The following is an 18,170-nucleotide window of genomic DNA, read 5'->3' as shown; positions in this document are numbered from 1 at the left end:
TTGGTGGATCTGAGCTACAGGGAGAGGCTGAACAGGCTGGGGCTGTTTTCCCTGGAGCGTCGGAGGCTGAGGGGTGACCTTATAGAGATTTATAAAATTATGAGGAGCATGGATAGGATAAATAGACAAAGTCTTTTCCCTGGGGTTGGGGAGTCCAGAACTAGAGGGCATAGGTTTAGGGTGAGAGGGGAAAGATATAAAAGAGACCTAAGGGGCAACCTTTTCACACAGAGGGTGGTGCGTGTATGGAATAAGCTGCCATAGGATGGTGGAGGCTGGTACAATTCAAGTTCTTGACGTTGCTCTGCTGGGATATGAGCTCATTTTCCATGGATTATTACCCTAATAATATAATTTCTAAACTAGAGTTATGCACAGTGGTGACAGATTTAGGCAGAGACTTTGTCATGGATCTCAATGCTGACAGAATACTAATGAAATCTCTACATACTAATGTTCGCAATGTTTCAGTACAAACAAGATATCCCAACCCAATTGCAACATTTAAGAGGCATTTGAATGGGTATGTGAATAGGAAGGAATAAGCTGCCATAGGATGGTGGAGGCTGGTACAATTGCAACATTTAAGAGGCATTTGGATGGGTATGTGAATAGGAAGGGCCGGGTGTTGGCAAGTGAGACGAGATTGGGTTGGGATATCTGGTCGGGTTGGACAGAAGGGTCTGTTTCCATGCTGTACATTTCTATGACTCTATAATTCCAGACTGCCTTGCTGCAAGTGTTGTTAGTGTCAAACTATCCTCTTGGCAGGATATTTCCATGGGAATAATACATAGAGGGAAAAGACCTGGGATGTGGAGCACCGCCCAAAGGGAAAGTGTGAGATGGAAGGTGGGATGAATGAGACTCCTCACACCGTGCTTGTGCCTTAACAGATTGCGGAGAAAGTGAGGGCTGCAGATGCTGGAGATCAGAGCTGAAAATGTGTTGCTGGAAAAGCGCAGCAGGTCAGGCAGTATCCAAGGAACAGGAGAATCGACGTTTCCTGAAGAAGGGCTTATGCCCGAAATGTCGATTCTCCTGTTCCTTGGATGCTGCCTGACCTGCTGCGCTTTTCCAGCAACACATTTTCAGCCCTTAGCAGATTGCAACAGGAACTGGGAGGTGACTGGGGATGAGGTAATCCACAGCCTTGGGATCTTTGAAGTAAGTGAGCCTGATGGATTAGTGCATCAGCTCTGACCCAGTGAGTAGTTTTCGAGTCAGAAAAGCTCAAATACTGCGCTGGTGAATTCTAGGCTGACACCCCAGTGGGCGTTGTCAGAGGTTCTAACATGTTGGATGACACATTTAGCTGAGATCCACTCGTCATTCTGAGGTGCGTGTAAAATCATAGAATTTTCCAGGACAGAAGGCGACCATTTAATTCATCATGGCAGTACTGGCTCCTGAAAGAGCTATCCAGATAATCCGATTCTCCAGCTCTATCTCCTTCCCTCTCTAATTCATCCCTTTCAAATATATCTCCAGCTCTCTTTTGAAACCTCCGACGGGAATCTGCCTCCACTGCTCTCCCAGGCAGCGCATTCCAATTCTCTGAGTGAAGAAGTTTCTCCTCCTCTCACTCCTAGCTCTCTTGCTGCTAACCTTGAAATTGCGACCCCGAATTACTGACAGAGTAGTTAATGGAAATTAGTAGTTAACTAATGGAAAGTAGTTAATGGTTCAGAATTTTGAACACCTCCATAAAGGTTACCTCTTATCCACTGCTCCAGGAAGAATAAATCCAATTGCTCTGATCATTCCTTCGGTGTAAAATCCCTAATTGCTAGTATCATTCAATCAAATCTCATTTACATTCTCTCCAGGGATTTAACACCATTCCTGAAATAAAGTGCCCAGAACTGAATACAATACTCCAAATATGGTCTGACAATTGATTAGTATAGGTATAGCATCACTCTCTTCCTTTTGTACTCTCTGCCTCTATTTATGAACCCAAGTTAAGCCTTTTTAACAACTGTTTCAACTTGCCTAGCCACCTTCAGAGAGTTGTGCACTTGAACACCAGTCCCTTTGCTCCTGTGCACCCCCCCAGAGTTGTACCATCGGGTCTGTATTATCCCTCTGCATTGAATTTCATTTGCCAGGTGTTTGCCCATTAGGCCAACTTGTCAATGTCTCTCTGAAATCGCCCCACATCATCCTCACCGTCATTATTCACCCATTGTCAAGGAGTACTACTCATGTCCGTGTCAGCAACTATCCCTCAACCACCAATCGCTGAACACTGCATAATCTCACTACTATCACCATCCATGCATGGCGTTTGAAATCCAGTAACTATTCCGAAATGGGAACATAACAGCCAACTGAAGCTCTCCAATGTGGAATCTGGAATTCAGAGTCTAATGATGGCCATGAAAGCATTGTCGATTGTCAGAAAAGCCCGCTTGGTTCAATGGTATCTCTAAAGGGAGGGTATCTGCCATCCTTATTTGCCATCCGTGTGCCTCCAATCCCCCAGCAATGTGGTTGACTCTTAACTGCCCTCTGAGCAGTAGTGATGGGTAATTCATGCTGTTCCAGCAATACCCACATTACGTGAATGAATGACTCATCATCATCATCAATGACCACATCCAAACTGTTTGATGGAGATATTTTAGCCAGCATAGCACCAACAAACACTTTCAGATTCACCTGGCCCTCTCAGTGTCAGATATAATACCATTGAGGGCCTCTGGGTTAGATACAGTACAAAGATCCATCCCACCCTGGCAATGTTTTTCTACAACCTCTACCATCGAGGAGAAGGTACAGAAGCCTGAACACACACCAGCCGGTTTCAACAGTTTCTACCCCACTGTTGTTAGAATACTGAATGGACTCACAAACTCTTAACATTCGCCTGTACCTGTGTTTTTGTTTTTCCCGCTGTTTACCTATTATTTACTATCTATGCTACTTACCTCTGTGATCTGCCTGGATTGCTCACAAGACAAAGCTTTTCATTGTGCCTCGGTGCACATGACGATAAGTTCATTTCAATTCAATTCAATACAAACTAGTCCTCCTAGCGTCAGATATAGCACAATTGAGCACATCAGGGTCATATACAGTACAAACTAATCATCTGGGGGCAGATGTAGCACCAGGTTGATCTGCCAGAGGCATGCACAGCACATATAATTGTATCATCCAGGTGTCAGCTTCAGGCAATGACAATGCAGGACAAAGTTCCGTCAACTCTGTCCTGGCGCCTACCTCAGACAAGCGCTTGTCATAACCACATTATTTCATGTCCCATTCCACCCTCTAGGTAGGATTTTCTTTAAAAGAAATCCCTTCATGAGATGTTAGCAAAGGCCAGCATTTGTCGCCCATTCCCAAGGATCTCCCAAATGTCCTTCACTTGGGCCAAGCTGGCAAAGGCGAGAATTTCCTTCCACCACCTTGAGTTGGGTTGGACACACAGAGAGCCACTGGGAAGGTCAGCATTCCTGGACTGAAACAGAGAGTCACATGGCAGGCTGACTGACTAACAAGCTCCACAGTATCATCAAACTATAGAGTGCAGAAGAGGCCCTTCGGCCCATTGAGTCTGCACCAACACATGAGAAACCTTCAACCTAATCCCATTTCCTAGAAGTTGGTCTATAGTCTTGAACGTTATGGTGTGTCAAGTGCTCATCCAGGTACTTCTCTACTTCCATGGGAGGCTAAGGAAATTTGACATGCCATAAAGACTCTTCCAATTTTTATAGATTCACCATAGCAAGCATTCTATCTGGATGTGTCACAGCTTGGTATGACAATTGTTGATCCCAAGACCTCAAGAAATTACAGAGAGTTGTGAATATAACCCAGTTCATCACATTAACCAACCATCCCATCAATTGACTCCATCTATACTTCCTGCTGCCAACATAATCAAAGGCTCCTCCCATCCTGGTTATACCCTCTCCCACACTCTTCCATTGGGCAGAAGATGCAAAAATTTGAAAACACATACAAACAGCTTCTTCTCCGCTGTTATCACAGACCTCTCAAAAGTTACTGATTTCTCTCTCTCCTTCAAACAAAGGGAACAGCTGCTAGTTATTCACTCTGTCTTTACCCCCCACAATTTGTACATCTCAATCAGATCACCCCTCAGAACCTTTCCTCATAACTTCAATTTTCCATCCAGGTGAATCTCCTCTGCTCCCTTTCCAGTGCAATCACATTCTTCCTGTGTTGAGGATAGTTAAGAATACAGTGTGTATGGGATCACATGCAGGTCAGACCAGGTAGGGGGGCAGATTTCCTTCCCTAAAAGACAATGGTGAACCAGTTGGGGTTTTAATCACAATGGTTGAGTGGTTGCCAATAGACTAGAATTCACAATTTTATTGGATTGAAATTTCACCATCTGTGCGAATGGAATTGAACCCTTGTGCACAGAACATTAGCCTGGGATTCTACCATCATTAAGTCCAGTGGCATTCTCAAGGTACAGCCTCATCCCCATAGCTATCCAGTCCCCAGCCAAGAATGATCAGCACAAACCCAGTAAAGAATGAAGCAAGACCTTGAGAATGTCGTAGCTAGGCTTTGTTTCCTTCTCGCGGAGCGCTTTAGGGGACAACTCCGGCACACCCACACCATTCAATCCACCGCCCCATGGTCCAACATTTCAACTCCCTCTCTCATTCTGCCGAGGACATGCAGGTCCTGGGCCTCCTCCACCGCTGCTCCCTCACGCCTGAAGGAAGAACGCCTCATCTTCCACCTCGGAACATTTCAGCATCAGGGCATCAATGTTAACTTCACCAGTTTCCTCATTTCCCCTCCCCCTACCTTACCCCAGCTCCAACCTTCCAGCTCAGCACTGTCCTCATGACCTGTCCTACCTGCCAATCTCCCTTCCCACCTATCCACTCCACCCTCCTCTCTGAACTATCACCTCCATCCCCACCCCCATTCACCTATTGTACTCTATGCTACTTTCTCCCCAGCCCCACCCCTCTCCCACTTATCTCTCCACCCTGCCTCATTCCTAATGAAGGGCTTTTGCCTGAAACATTGCTTTTCCTGCTCCTTGGATGCTGCCTGACCTGCTGTGCTTTTCCAGCACCTCTGTGTTCTAGACTCTGATTTCCAGCATCTGCAGTCCTCACTTTTGCCCCTTGTTTCCTTCAAGTTGTGGATAAAGCAACACTAATTTCACTTTACCTCCAACTCCTTGACTGACCCAGTATGTAATTTTTTTTAAATAGTGTTTTTTTAAACAGTGTGGAAGCAGCCCAACAAGTCCACACCAACCCTCCAAAGAGCATCCCACCCAGACCGGTCCACCTACCCAATTCCTGTAATGGGGCAAGCTCCCCAAGACTAGAATGTGATTCTGCCAATTAGAATTTGATTAGACGCATGTGGCCACTAAAAAGGTCAGCATTCCTGAATTGGAACAGAAAGACAGGGTCTGGGTGTGGTGTACAACTAATCGACAGTCAACCGGTTCCCTCGTTAAAGCTAAATTTCTGTTCCTCAGCCTTTATAAAGGATTGAAAGTTAACAAGGGCACTAATGGGGGTGGCATGATGGCTCAGTGGCTAGCATTGATGTCTCACAGTGTCAGAGACCTGGGTTCACTTCCACCCTCAGGAGACTGTATGGAGTTTGTATGTTCTTCCCTGGGTCCGCAGTGAGTGCTCTGGTTTCCTCCGCATTCTAAAGGATGTGTGCATTAGATGGATTAGCCATGCTAAATTACCCATGGTGCACAGGAATGAGTTAGCCATTGGAAATGCAGGGTTATATGGCAGGGGGATGGGTCTGGCTGGGACGATTTTCAGAGGGTCAGTGTGGGCTTGTTGGGCTGAATGGCCTGTTTACACACTGTCAGGATCCTATTTTTAAAAATCTATACTGGGTCAGCCAATGAGTTGGAAGCAAAGTGGAATTGTGTTAATTTAGCCACAACTCAAGGAAACAAAGCCTAATTACCACAACAAGCAGAATCAATGTGTAAAATGGCTATTTATGACAGAAAATCAGGCTCACTATGACAGCAAACAGAATCGATTTAGCACAGAATCTCAAATTCAAGGGCAAAATTGCAGCAAGTAGGAGGACAGCAAAATGTGGTGAATGGACGATTGTCTTCCAACAGAAATGATGTGCAAAAAATCAAACTCAGATATCCAAAGCATTGCAATCTTCAGATGGAATTGACAAAAGAGCATTAACCAATCATCTGTATTTTGTCTGGATGACTATAGCTTTGTGCAATGGATTTGTAATGTAGCTGAGAGTGGTTGCCTAGGAGCAGATTGATCCCATGTTCTGCAAGCTCAGCTGTTAACCTCAATGAGATGCATGTGTCACTTACCCTTAAGACTGTAGCCAGACACATTGCCCACAGTAATATTTTGACTGGAACAAGTTCAAAAAGCTGGGAAAAAAAAACACATTCAACAACCTAGTAAAACTGTGGTAGTAAAATTAATGTTGTTTTGATTGCAATCATATTGACTGTAAACACTGAGAATCGACTTTGCAAGAAAACATGAGGGGTATTATGAGCCAACCAAAGCCAGTGCCTTGTACACTTCAGACAGCCCTGACTCAGATTTATAGACAAGGCTGGGCAATGCTCTGAGATTCAGCATCGTCGCACGCTCTTGAACAATGTTGTCAATTATGGAGACATTGTGAGACACAAATCCCACTTCGCCTCCAACTTATGGGCATCTATGATACCAGGGTTGTATGTTGGATCCCAAACCATGATGAGACAGAGTACAGGAGGAGTGCTTTACAACATGGTATAAGATCAACAATCACTCCATCAGCATCAGCAAAATAAATAGAGCTGGTCATTGACTTCTGGAAGCAGAGTGGACGGCACACTCCTGTCTTTATCGATGGTGCTGAGGTAAAGACGGTTGTAAACATCAATCAGATCACCAACAATCTGCCCTGGTCCACCCACGTCAATGCAACAGTGGAGAAAGCAGAATAAAATCTCTACTTTCATAGGAGGCTAAGAAAATTCAACATGTCCATAAAGACTCTTCCAATTTTTATAGATTCACCATTCTCTCTGGATGTGTCACAGCTTGGTATGACAACTGCTGTTTCCGAGATCTCAATAAATTATAGAGAGTTGTGAACATAGCCCAGTCCATCACGCAAACCAACCATCCCATCGATTAACTCCATCAACACTTCCTGCTGCCAACATAATCAAAGACTCCTCCCACCCTGGTTATACTCTCTCCCACTCCCTTCCATTGGGCAGAATATTTACTGTACCTATTGCTCCCGATGAGGTCTCCTCTATATTGTGGAGACAGGGCGCCTACTCTCAGAGCGCTTTAGAGAACATCTCCGGGACACCCGCACCAATCAACCCCACAGCCCCGTGGCTGAAGACTTTAACTCCCCCTCCAACTCCGCCAAGGACATGCAGGTCTTGGGCCTCCTCCATCGCCACTCCCTTACCACTCAACGCCTTGAGGAGGAATGCCTCATCTTCCGCCTCGGGACCCTCCAATCCCACAGCATCAATGTGGATTTCACTGGTTTCCTCATTTCCCCTCCCCCCACCTTATCCAAATTCCAACCTTCCAGCATTCCTGATGAAAGGCTTTTGCCCAAAACATCGATTTGCCTGCTCCTCGGATGCTGCCTGACCTGCTGTGCTTTTCCAGCACCACTCTCTCGACCTCAAATCCTGCACCAGCTGAGCTCCCACCTTGGGAACCTTGGTCCTTGCCTGCATCGGGAGGTCCGAGCTGAAAATGTGTTGCTGGAAAAGCGCAGCAGGTCAGGCAGCATCCAAGGAGCAGGAGTATCGATGTTTCAGGCATGAGCCCTTCTTCAGGAATCCAGGCTCATGCCCGAAACGTCGATTCTCCTACTCCTTGGATGCTGCCTGACCTGCTGCGCTTTTCCAGCAACACATTTTCAGCTCTGATCTCCAGCATCTGTAGTCCTCACTTTCTCCTACATCGGGATAGGATGTAGGATAAGGGATAGCAAATTTAAAACAAAGTCAAGGGTAAACTACTTCTCCCAAAGGATTGTGAATCCGTGGAATTCGCTATCCCAAATTGCAGTGGATGCTGGGACATGAGTCAGACAGATTTTTAATTGGTGATGGGTCGAAGGGTTATGGGGAGAAAGCAGAAAAATGGGGGTGAGAAGCATATCAGTCATCATCAAATGGTGGAGCAGACTTGATGGGCCGAATGGCCTAATTCTGCTCCTATATCTTATGAACTTATTATCTTGGTGGCCCTCAGGTTAAACTGCCAACAATTATCTCCCTCTTAAGGAGAGGGCACTCCTGTGGGGCTAAGATGACTTCACGTTTACTAGCCCCTGGATCATGAAGAACCAGCTCAACTAAATCTGTGACAAAGTTATTCAGGAAAGTGAAGAGGGCGTTTGGTATGCTTGCCTTTATTGGTCAGTGGGTTGAGTACAGGAGTTGGGAGATCATGTTGCAGCTGTATAGGACATTGGTTAGACCACTTTTGCAATTCTGGTCTCCCCTGCTATAAGAAAGATGTTGTGAAACTGAAAAGGGTTCAGAAAAGATTTACAAGGGTGTCACCAGGGTTGGAAGGTTTAAGTTATAAGGAAAGGCTGAATAAGCTGGGGCTATTTTCCCGGAGCCTCAGAGGCTGAGGGGTGACCTTATAGAGGTTTATAAAATCATGAGGGGCATGGATAGGGTAAATTGACAAGGCCTTTTCCCTGGGGTAGGGCAGTCCAGAACTAGAGGGCATAGGTTTAACGTCAGAGAGGAAGATTTAAAAGAGACCTAAGGGGCAACTTTTCATGCAGAGGGTGGTGCGTGTAAGGAATGAGCTGCCTGAGGAAGTGGTGGAGGCTGGTACAATTGCAGCATTTAAAAGGCATCTGGATGGGTATACGAATAGGAGAAAGTGAGGGCTGCAGATGCTAGAGATCAGAGTCGAAAGTGTGGTGCTGAAAAAGAACAGCAGGTCAGGCAGCATCTGAGGTGCAGGAGAATCGACATTATGGGCATAAGCCCTTCATCAGGATTCCTTAAGCCTTAAACATTGATTTGCCTGTTTTTCGGATGTTGCCTGACCTGCTGTGCTTTTCCGGCACTACACTCTCAACTCTGGGTATATGAATAGGAAGGGTTTAGAGGGATATGGGCTAAGTGCTGGCAAATGGGACTAGATTAATTTAGGCTACCTGGTCAGCATGGACAAGTTCAATCAAAGGGTCTGTTTCATGTTGTACATCTCTCTGACTCTATGATTCTATGTGTTATGGATGGAAGGATAGGAGGAGTGACGAAATGTCAGATGTATCTTTTAAATTGGCTCTTAAAACAGGAGAGAGAGAAGCCATGAGATAGAGGAAGTTAGGAGACGGGATAGCTGCAAGAACAGATGTCAACAGTAGCACAGAGGGACTAGGGATTGTGCATGAGGCTAGGGTTGGATGAAAGGAAAGCAGAGAGTAAGAGGACTGAAAGATGGAGATAGCTTCTTTCAGCTTTTGGAGTTAACTTAATAATTCAAACCTTGATGAGATGAAAGTGTATTACACGACAAACTGTACCCTCGTGAAAGCTGAATCCTTGATTTATCCCCTTTCCAGAACCTGATATGTCAATTTTGTCTCAGGCGCCCTTGGGGAAATCAAACAGAAAGTTCAAGGGATTCCCAGAGAATGACAGCAAAGAGGAACTCCAAAGAATTTTCATTTCTGTCACGTTTAATCATGCCCCGGGGACAGTCCACAACACTTCATGCTTTTAAACTTTTCACACTTTTAGCACTTGACTGATGTCAGTGAGCTCAGTGAGCTGTACTTCTAACTTCTTCTTCACCCATAAGGTTATAAGTTCAAACCCCACTTACTGACTCCTCAGAGAGGCTGTGGTCAGGCCTAGTTCTCTGGGGGCGCAGGGTTAAAATCTAAACTCAATTAATAGTATCTGGAATTGAAATCATCCTGCACAGAAAAGGCCCTTTGGCCCATTGAGTCTGTACTATCCATATAATACACTAAATCTACACTAGTGCCACTCACTCTTTCCCCCAGCCCACACCCTCGTTAACAACCTAAACGCCATCTTTTTCCAGCTGCTTTCAGTTTTGAAGATAGGCCCTCTGGACTCGAAATGTCAGCTCTGTTTTTCTCTCTCTTCATAGATGCTGCTGAGTTTCTCCAGCCATTGCTGGTTTTGTTTACTTCAGGTCTCCAGCATCCGCATGTTTTAACTCTGCTGTGGGAGATGGGCATCGTTGGCTGGGCCAGCATTTTATTGCCCGTCCCTAGTTGCCCTTGAGAAGTTGGGGGTGAGCTACCTTCTTGAACCACTGCAGTCCATGTGTCGCTGTTTTATTGAAGGAAATCTGCTACCTTTACTCAGTCTGGCCTCCATGTGATTCCGGACCTAACTCAAAATGGCCAAGTGGGCCAGTTCCACTTCAAGCGCTGATCGGGATGGGCAGCAAGTGGCCATGTCCCGGTAAAGTGAAAATTAGAAAGTCTTCATTTCCCAAGGTTATTCTGAATTGATGAACAGTAACTGGCACACAGTAAGAGCTCACAAACTGCCATTGGATGAATTTGATTAGGGGTTGGCAAAAAGAAGTTGTTGGAAGAATGCTCCTCACATTTGTGCCAGTGAGATCGTTCACATCCAACTGTAAAGACAAACAGGGTCCTGGGTTTAATGTCTCATCCCACTGACGACAAATGCACAATCATAGAATCCTTACAGAGTGGAAGCAGGCCATTCAGCCCAACCGACCATCCAAAGGGCATCCTACCAAGACCGAGCTCCTTGGCCTATCTCTGTATTCCCCAGACTAATCCACCTAACCTGCACATCCCTGGATGTTATGGCCAATTTCCCATGACTAACACATCTAACCTGCACATCCCTGGAGTGTACGGACAATATTCCATGGCTAATCGACCTAACCTGCACATCCCTGGATGCTATGGTCAATATTCCATGGCTAATCCACCTAACCTGCACATCCCTGGATGATACGGCCAATTAACCATGACTGACCTATCTGCCCTGCACATCCCTGGACACTATAGAAAATTTAGCATGGCTAATCCACCAAATGTGCTCATCTTTAGACTGTGGAAGGAAACCCATGCAGACACAGGGAGAATGTGCAAACTCCACACGCACCTTCTCCTAAGGCTGAAATTTAACCCAGGTCCCTGGCACTGTGAGGCAGTAGTGGTAACTACTCAGCAACCATGCCACTCAACATCAGAACATGAATCTAGGAGCTGGAGTAGGCTATTTGGCACTTCGAGCCTGCTCCACCATTCAATGTGGGTGATGCTCTATTTCAATGCCCATTTGCCCCCATTCACCTTGAAACCTTCACAATATAAACATGCGTCTGTCTCTCTATTACATATATTCAGTGACTTGACCTCCACAGCCTTCTATGGTAGTGAATTCCACAGATTCACTATCCTTCCTCATCACAGTCCAAAATGGTCAACCCTGAACACTGCGGCTGTGTCCCTGGTTCTGGAGTCCCCCACCCAGGCAAAGCATCCTCCCTGCCTCCCTAGCCCCGTTAGGATTCTATACATTTCAATCAGATCTTCTTTCATCCTTTGAAACTCTGCTGAGTATAGGCCCAGTCAAACCAATCTATCCTCATAGGTCAGTCCTGCCATCCCTGGTATGCTCTTGCTCTCAAGGGAAGGTTTCCCAGACTGATTCCGGGGATGGCGGGACTGATGCATGAGGAGAGATTCATTAGGTTAGGATTGTTTTCACTGGAGTTCAGGCGAGTGAGGAGGAAATCTCATAGAGACTTATAAAATTCTAACAGAACGAGACAAGTAGATGCAGGGAGGATGTATCCAATTGTGGGTGTGTCCAGAACCAGGGGGTCTCACTCTGAGGATTCGGGGTGGACCACTTAGGACGGAGATGAGGAGACTTTTTTTTAGATTTGATTACTTACAGTGTGGAAACAGGCCCTGAAATCCACACCGACCCATTTCCCTACACCTAACACTACGGGCAATTTAGCAAGGCCAATTCACCTAACCTGCACATTTTTGGACTGTGGGAGGAAACCGGAGCACCTGGAGGAAACCTACGCAGACACGGGGAGAATATGCAAACTCCACACAAACAGTTGCCCAAGGTGGGAATTGAACCCGGGTCTCTAGCGCTGTGAGGCAGCAGTGCTAACCACTGTGCTGCCCATTTCTTCACCCAAAGAATGGGGAGCTGGTGGAATTCATTACCACAGGAAGGAGTTGATGCCGAAACATTGAATGTATTCAAGAGAAGGCTAGATATAACACTCGGGGTGAATGAGAAAGCAGGATTAGGCTATTGAGTTGGACGGTCAACCACGATCGTGATAAATGGTGAAGGGCTAAGTGGCCTCCTCCTGCTCCTATCTTCCATGTTTCTATGTATCAGCATCTGTTGGGAGACCAAAACTAAGGTGAAAACAGATCTTAGGAAATGCTTAGCTCAGCATGTTTTAGTCTCAGCTACTTGAGTTCTATAATTCCAGGGTGATGCTTTGATTGGTTGGACATTCAACCCAAATTTGTGATGCTAAAATATCATTGCACATAAAAGATTCTTCCTATTTCCCATGGAAATATGCTGATTAGTGGGAATGCGATTTTAACTTGTATTTACGGACTGTGGTGCAATTAAGTAGAGAGTACCAGATCAAATAGTTCATGGAAAAATTGCAAAATAAAGGCCATCTGAATAGTTCCGTGTCAATGACAAAGCCTGTGTTTATTCTCAAACTCCTTATTTGCAAGAACCTCACTTTTCAAGGCATCTGGAGTTAATGTGGAGCTACAGTGTGGTTATACAGTCATTGCATCATACAGCACGGAAACAGACCCTTCGGTCCAACCAGTCCATACCAACCATAATCCCAAACTAAACTAGTCCTATCTGCCTGCACTTAGTCCATATCCTTATGAATCTTTGTTATTTATGAAATTACCCAAACATCTTTTAAATGTTGTAACTGTGCCCACATCCACCACTTCCTCTGCAAGTTCATTCCAAACACAAACCACAGTCTGTGAAAACAAATTGCCCCTCATGTCTTCTTTAAATGTTTCTCCTCTCACCTTAAAAACCCTAGTCTTGAACTCTCCCACCCTAGGAAAAAGACACCTGCCAATCACCTTATCTATGTCCCTCATGAGTTTATAAACCTTAATCAGGTCACCCCTCAACCTCCTATACTCCAGTGAAAACAATCCCAGCCTATCAGCCTCTCCTCATAACTCAAACCCTTCATTCCAATAACATCCTGGTAGATCTCTCCTGAACCCTCTCCACCTTAATAGTATCCTTCCTGTAACAGGGTGACCAGAACTGGACACAGTGCTCCAGAACAGACTTCACCAATGTCCTGTACAACCTTAACATGACGTCCCAACTCTTGCACTCAGTGGTCAGAGCAATGAAGGCAAGTGTGCTAAACACCTTCTTAACCCTCTTGTCTACCTGTAATGCAAATGGCAGTTCTTGATTCATCCTTAAAGATAAGGGCCAGAATTTCTAGAGAGCTCCAAAGTGGTGGACATGACCTTGATGCAGAATTCACCACCCTACCTCCATTTCGGAAAGATCCAAATTTTCTCAGGGGAAGTTGGGTGGGCCTTGCTTTGTATATAAGGGAAACCCAAACTGATGTGGACCATTTGAGTTCAAACATGCTCCATCTTGGCTGTGATAGGATCTTAACCCATGACTGCAGGAGTCATTAAGCAATGGAGTAGACACAAAAGATTTTAAAGTGCGGGTAAGGGCTATATGACGATCGTGATATGAAGTAAGTTAAATCCACAGCTTTTAAAAATGGGAATAAAAGCAACAGATATCAGCGAATCTTAAACAAAACCTTCATTCTAGATTCAATATCTGCTTGCTGACATTTTGGTAAGAGCTAGTAATAGATGCTCGGTTGATATCCAAAAGCCACCAATAGCTCACTGAGGCAATGGGGGGAGGTGTTGCACTGATATCCCAGACATTCTGTGGTGAATAGTCTCTCACAGGAATCCCTACAATGTCGAAGCAGGCCATTCAGCTCACCGAGTCCACATCATCTTGCCAAACAGCACCCCACCCAAACCCAGCCTATCCCTGTACCTTTCCTATAGTTAATCTGTCTAACCTTCACATCCTTGGAAACTATGGGCAATTTAGCATGGCTAATCCACCTAACCTGCACATCTTTGGATTGTGGGTGGAAACCCACGCAGACTCAGGGAGAACGCGCAAACTCCAGACAGATGGTCGCCTGAGGGTGGGATCAAACACTGATGCCTGGCATTGTGAGGCAGCAGTGCTAACTACTGAGCCACCGTGCGATCCACATTCAAGATGAAGGCTGTTAATATTGAATTGAATTTATTTTCACATGTACCGAGGCACAGTGAAAAGCTTTGTCTTGTGAGTAATACAGGCAGATAGTAGTATGGATCTGTAAGATTGTACATAATCAGTAGCAACGATTTGGATGTGGGGATCTAAGTGCAATATCTCCATGTTTTCAGGTGACACTGAACGAGGTAGCAGGGTGAAGATGCGAGGAGTCATTTCCAAATTGATTTGGAAAAGCCCTTGTGAAAAGGCCAAAAGGTGACAGATGGGATGCAAAGTAGAGAAATGGGAGATTATTCAGTCTGGTGGGAGAAGCAGAACTACTTCTTAAACAGTGAGAGGTTGGGAAGTGCCAAACTTCAAAAGGTTCACATATCCCTGAAAGTAAACAGGCAGGTGCAGCAAGCAATTAAGTCAAACGTTGTGATGTCCTTTATTACAAGAGGGTTTGAACATTGGAGTAAAGATGTCTTGCTGCAATTACTTTGCACCTTGATGAGACAACATCTGCAGTGCGGTGAGTGTTTTGTCCATATGTTGAAGGAAAGATATATATGCTTAAGTTGAAGTGCAAATGAAGGTTCACCAAGCTATTTTCAACTGATGAAAGGATTGTCCTGTAAGTAGTACAGGAGTTTACAAGAGGTGAACTTATTGGAATATATAAGATTCTTAGGAGGCTTGACAGGGTAGATGTGGAGAAGTTGTTTTCCCTTGTGGGAGAGTCTAGGATCAGAGGGGATAATGTCAGAATAAAGAGTCACTCATTTAAAACAGAAATGAGGAGGAATTTCTTCTCTCTGAGGATTGTGAATCTGTGGAATTCTTTACCACAGAGGGTTGTCGAAGTCAGGTCATTAAATATATTCAGGACATAATTTTAAGCAATAAGAAAATCAATGGGGCGGCACGGTGGCTCAGTGGTTAGCACTGCTGCCTCACAGCACCAGAGACCCGGGTTTGATTCCACCTTTGGGTGATTGCCTTTTGGATAGTCACCCCGTGCCTGTACAGGCTTCCTCCCACAGTTCAAAGATGTGCAGGTTAGATGGATTGGCCTTGCCAAATTCCCACTGTGTCCAAGGATGGGCAGTCTGGTTGGGTTAGCCAAGGGAAATGTAGGGTTACAGGAAAAGGGTGGATTTAAGTGCAGTGCCCTTCAGAGGGGCGGTGTGGACTCAGTGGGCTGAATGGCCTGTTTCCACTCTGCAAGGATTTTGAGACTCTAAGGTTATTGGGTAAAGGCAGGAAGATGAAGCTGAGGATTACCAGATCACTCATGATCTCATTGAATGGCAGAGCAGAGTCGAGGGGCAGAATGGTCTACTTCTACCCATATATCAATGGACATAAAGGTTAGACTGGGCCTAGATTCTCTTGAGTTTAGATAAAAGGGAGGTGATCTTCAATCATGTATAATTCCTTCAAGGCTCAACAGGGTAAGAAAGATGGATGCTCCCTCCTGGATGGGAAGCTAGAATCAAGAGACTTCGAGTAACAGTGAGACAATTGAGGAATGAGATGAGGAGGAAGTTCTTCACTCAGAGGAGGATAACTCTTTGGAAGTGGGGAGGCTCAGTCATTAAGTTTGTTCAAGACTAAGATTTCTACATCTGCTAAGAAAATCTACGGGACGGGAATTGTGCAGGTAAATGGTGTGAAAGCAGATCAGCCCATGATCTCATTGAATGGTGGAGTCCAATGGGCTGAATGGCCTCTTCCTGCCCTTCTACTGATCTTACATTCCAGGCACACCCGCATGACCCCCAGGATTTTGACCCAGTGACACTGAAGGAATGGTGATGCATTTCCAAGTTGGGATGGCGAGTGTCTCGGAGGGGAACTTGCAAGGGGATGGTGTTTCCCTGTATCTGCTGCCTCTGTCCTTCCAAGTGTGAGAGATCCTTCAATGTTGAAACGAAACTTGTGATTAATCAAAATTCTTGCACTTGTCACCATATCATGGAACCATACAGAATGAAAATGTCCCTCCGGCCCATCCAGTCTGTTCTGTCTGAGGAGTACATGATCAAAAGCTTCAGCAATTGGCCTCTCTTTTCAGAAGCATTTGCGTTCGGTATTTATGAGTGATCGCTTGAATCCTCAAGTTGTTCTGAGTGAAGCGATTAGTTGTCAAGACCAATTGAGCTGTTTTTAAAAACACTGTGTAATTATTTACAAAGTTAAAGAGAAATGAGATGCCGAGCTGTAATAGAGTCTTGATTTATTTTTAACCTGTTCACTCGCCCTGGAAGTTAAACACAGGGTAAGAGTTTCCCAGTGACTCTGAGACATCAGTTGCAGTGTGTCCCAATTATAAAAGAATTACTTGTACGATAGAGAAATGCTCCAAACTGCTCTCCTCTGCTGATTGGCTAAGCAGCAATAAACAGGCCTCTTTAATCTTATGCAAGACCATCTGTCAGTGACTGACATCCTCAGGCTGTCATTATCTCTGTCTTTGCTTGGAGCCCTCTAATGTGGTCACACAGCTGGATGTGGCGTGCCCCAGCATCCTAGCTGCTGAAGAATGGGGACTTTCCGATCATATTCTCTCCCAACCCTCATCACCAGCCATCACCCCTTCCTCTCCGATCTGCCAAGAATAACTTAACCATAACATCTGGGGAAAAAAAGTACAGGAACTGAGCAGATAGAGAGAGAGGGAGAGAGGAAAGATTTATCTGGATTAATTGCATTCTGGGATTCCACCTTATCTGAAGGAGAAAGCCAGCAGGATGTGCAAATGAATTTGCTGCTCCTGTAAGGTTTTGAGGTATTGGTCAGACCAGTATGCGTCAACCCTTATTTTATTGGCTAATTTGCCTCTTCTCTCTCTTCTCCCATACTCTCATTCCCCTCCCCACCTTTCCCTCTCACCCTTGCTATTTGACTGTGTGTGTGCGTGCGTGTGCATGTGTGAGAGTCTATTTGTGCAAGTGTGTGTGTGTCTACGTGCGCAAGTGTGTGCATGTGTGTGACTTTATGTGCGCGAGTGTGTGTACGCGAGTGTGTGTGTGTGTGTGTGCAAGTGTGTGCACGTGCATGTGAGAGAGAGTGTGCAAGTGTGTTTGTGTGAGTGAGTGTCCAAGAGTGTGCATGTGTGTGTGCGACTGTGTGCGAGTGTATGTGAACGCGTTAATGCGACTCTCTCTAGATTGCAGGAACATTCTGTTCTCTGTTTCCTCCCCAAATTCTGGGTTCTCCATTGCTGTTTTCAAAATTCTATGAATTCTCAGCAAAACCTCACTTCCTAAACAGCCCAATGGCAGTTGGGAGTGCGGCCTTGCTCTTGCTGAGGTGCAGTCATGGGTCATGGCAAAGTGAATCAGAACCCACATCTCCTCCAACAACTCCAGTGCATGAGAGGCAGCACGAATCTCCAGTTCTGCAACACTCCCCTTTCCACATGGGGGTGGAGACGGGGCTGAGAGTGAGTGGGCAAATGAGAGTAGGCACAAAGAGTAGGCACACTAGGATGGGGCTGAGAGAGACAGAGGGAAGCAGATATTGGAAGTCAGAGGGTGGTGAAACAAAATATGTTAGCCTGCAAAAATGCAAGGTTATTATCTCAGGCTGACATCATGAGGATCAGCAAATCCTTCTATGCCAGTCTGTATGACTCGAAGCCAACCGACAGCGTGGCCTCCCAGTCGTTCCTGTCCTCTATCACGGAGGTCTTAGACGACAGAACACGGGAGAGGCTGGACCAGCTGCTGACCAAGGCCCTCGAGTCCTTTGAAAAAAATAAAACTCCCGGAAGCGACGGCTTACCGGTCGAGCTCTATTCTGCTCTGTGGGCCTT

The sequence above is a fragment of the Chiloscyllium plagiosum genome, chromosome 7 (assembly GCF_004010195.1).
Source record: "Chiloscyllium plagiosum isolate BGI_BamShark_2017 chromosome 7, ASM401019v2, whole genome shotgun sequence".
Lineage (NCBI taxonomy): Eukaryota > Metazoa > Chordata > Chondrichthyes > Orectolobiformes > Hemiscylliidae > Chiloscyllium > Chiloscyllium plagiosum.
This window is presented reverse-complemented; position numbering follows the sequence as displayed.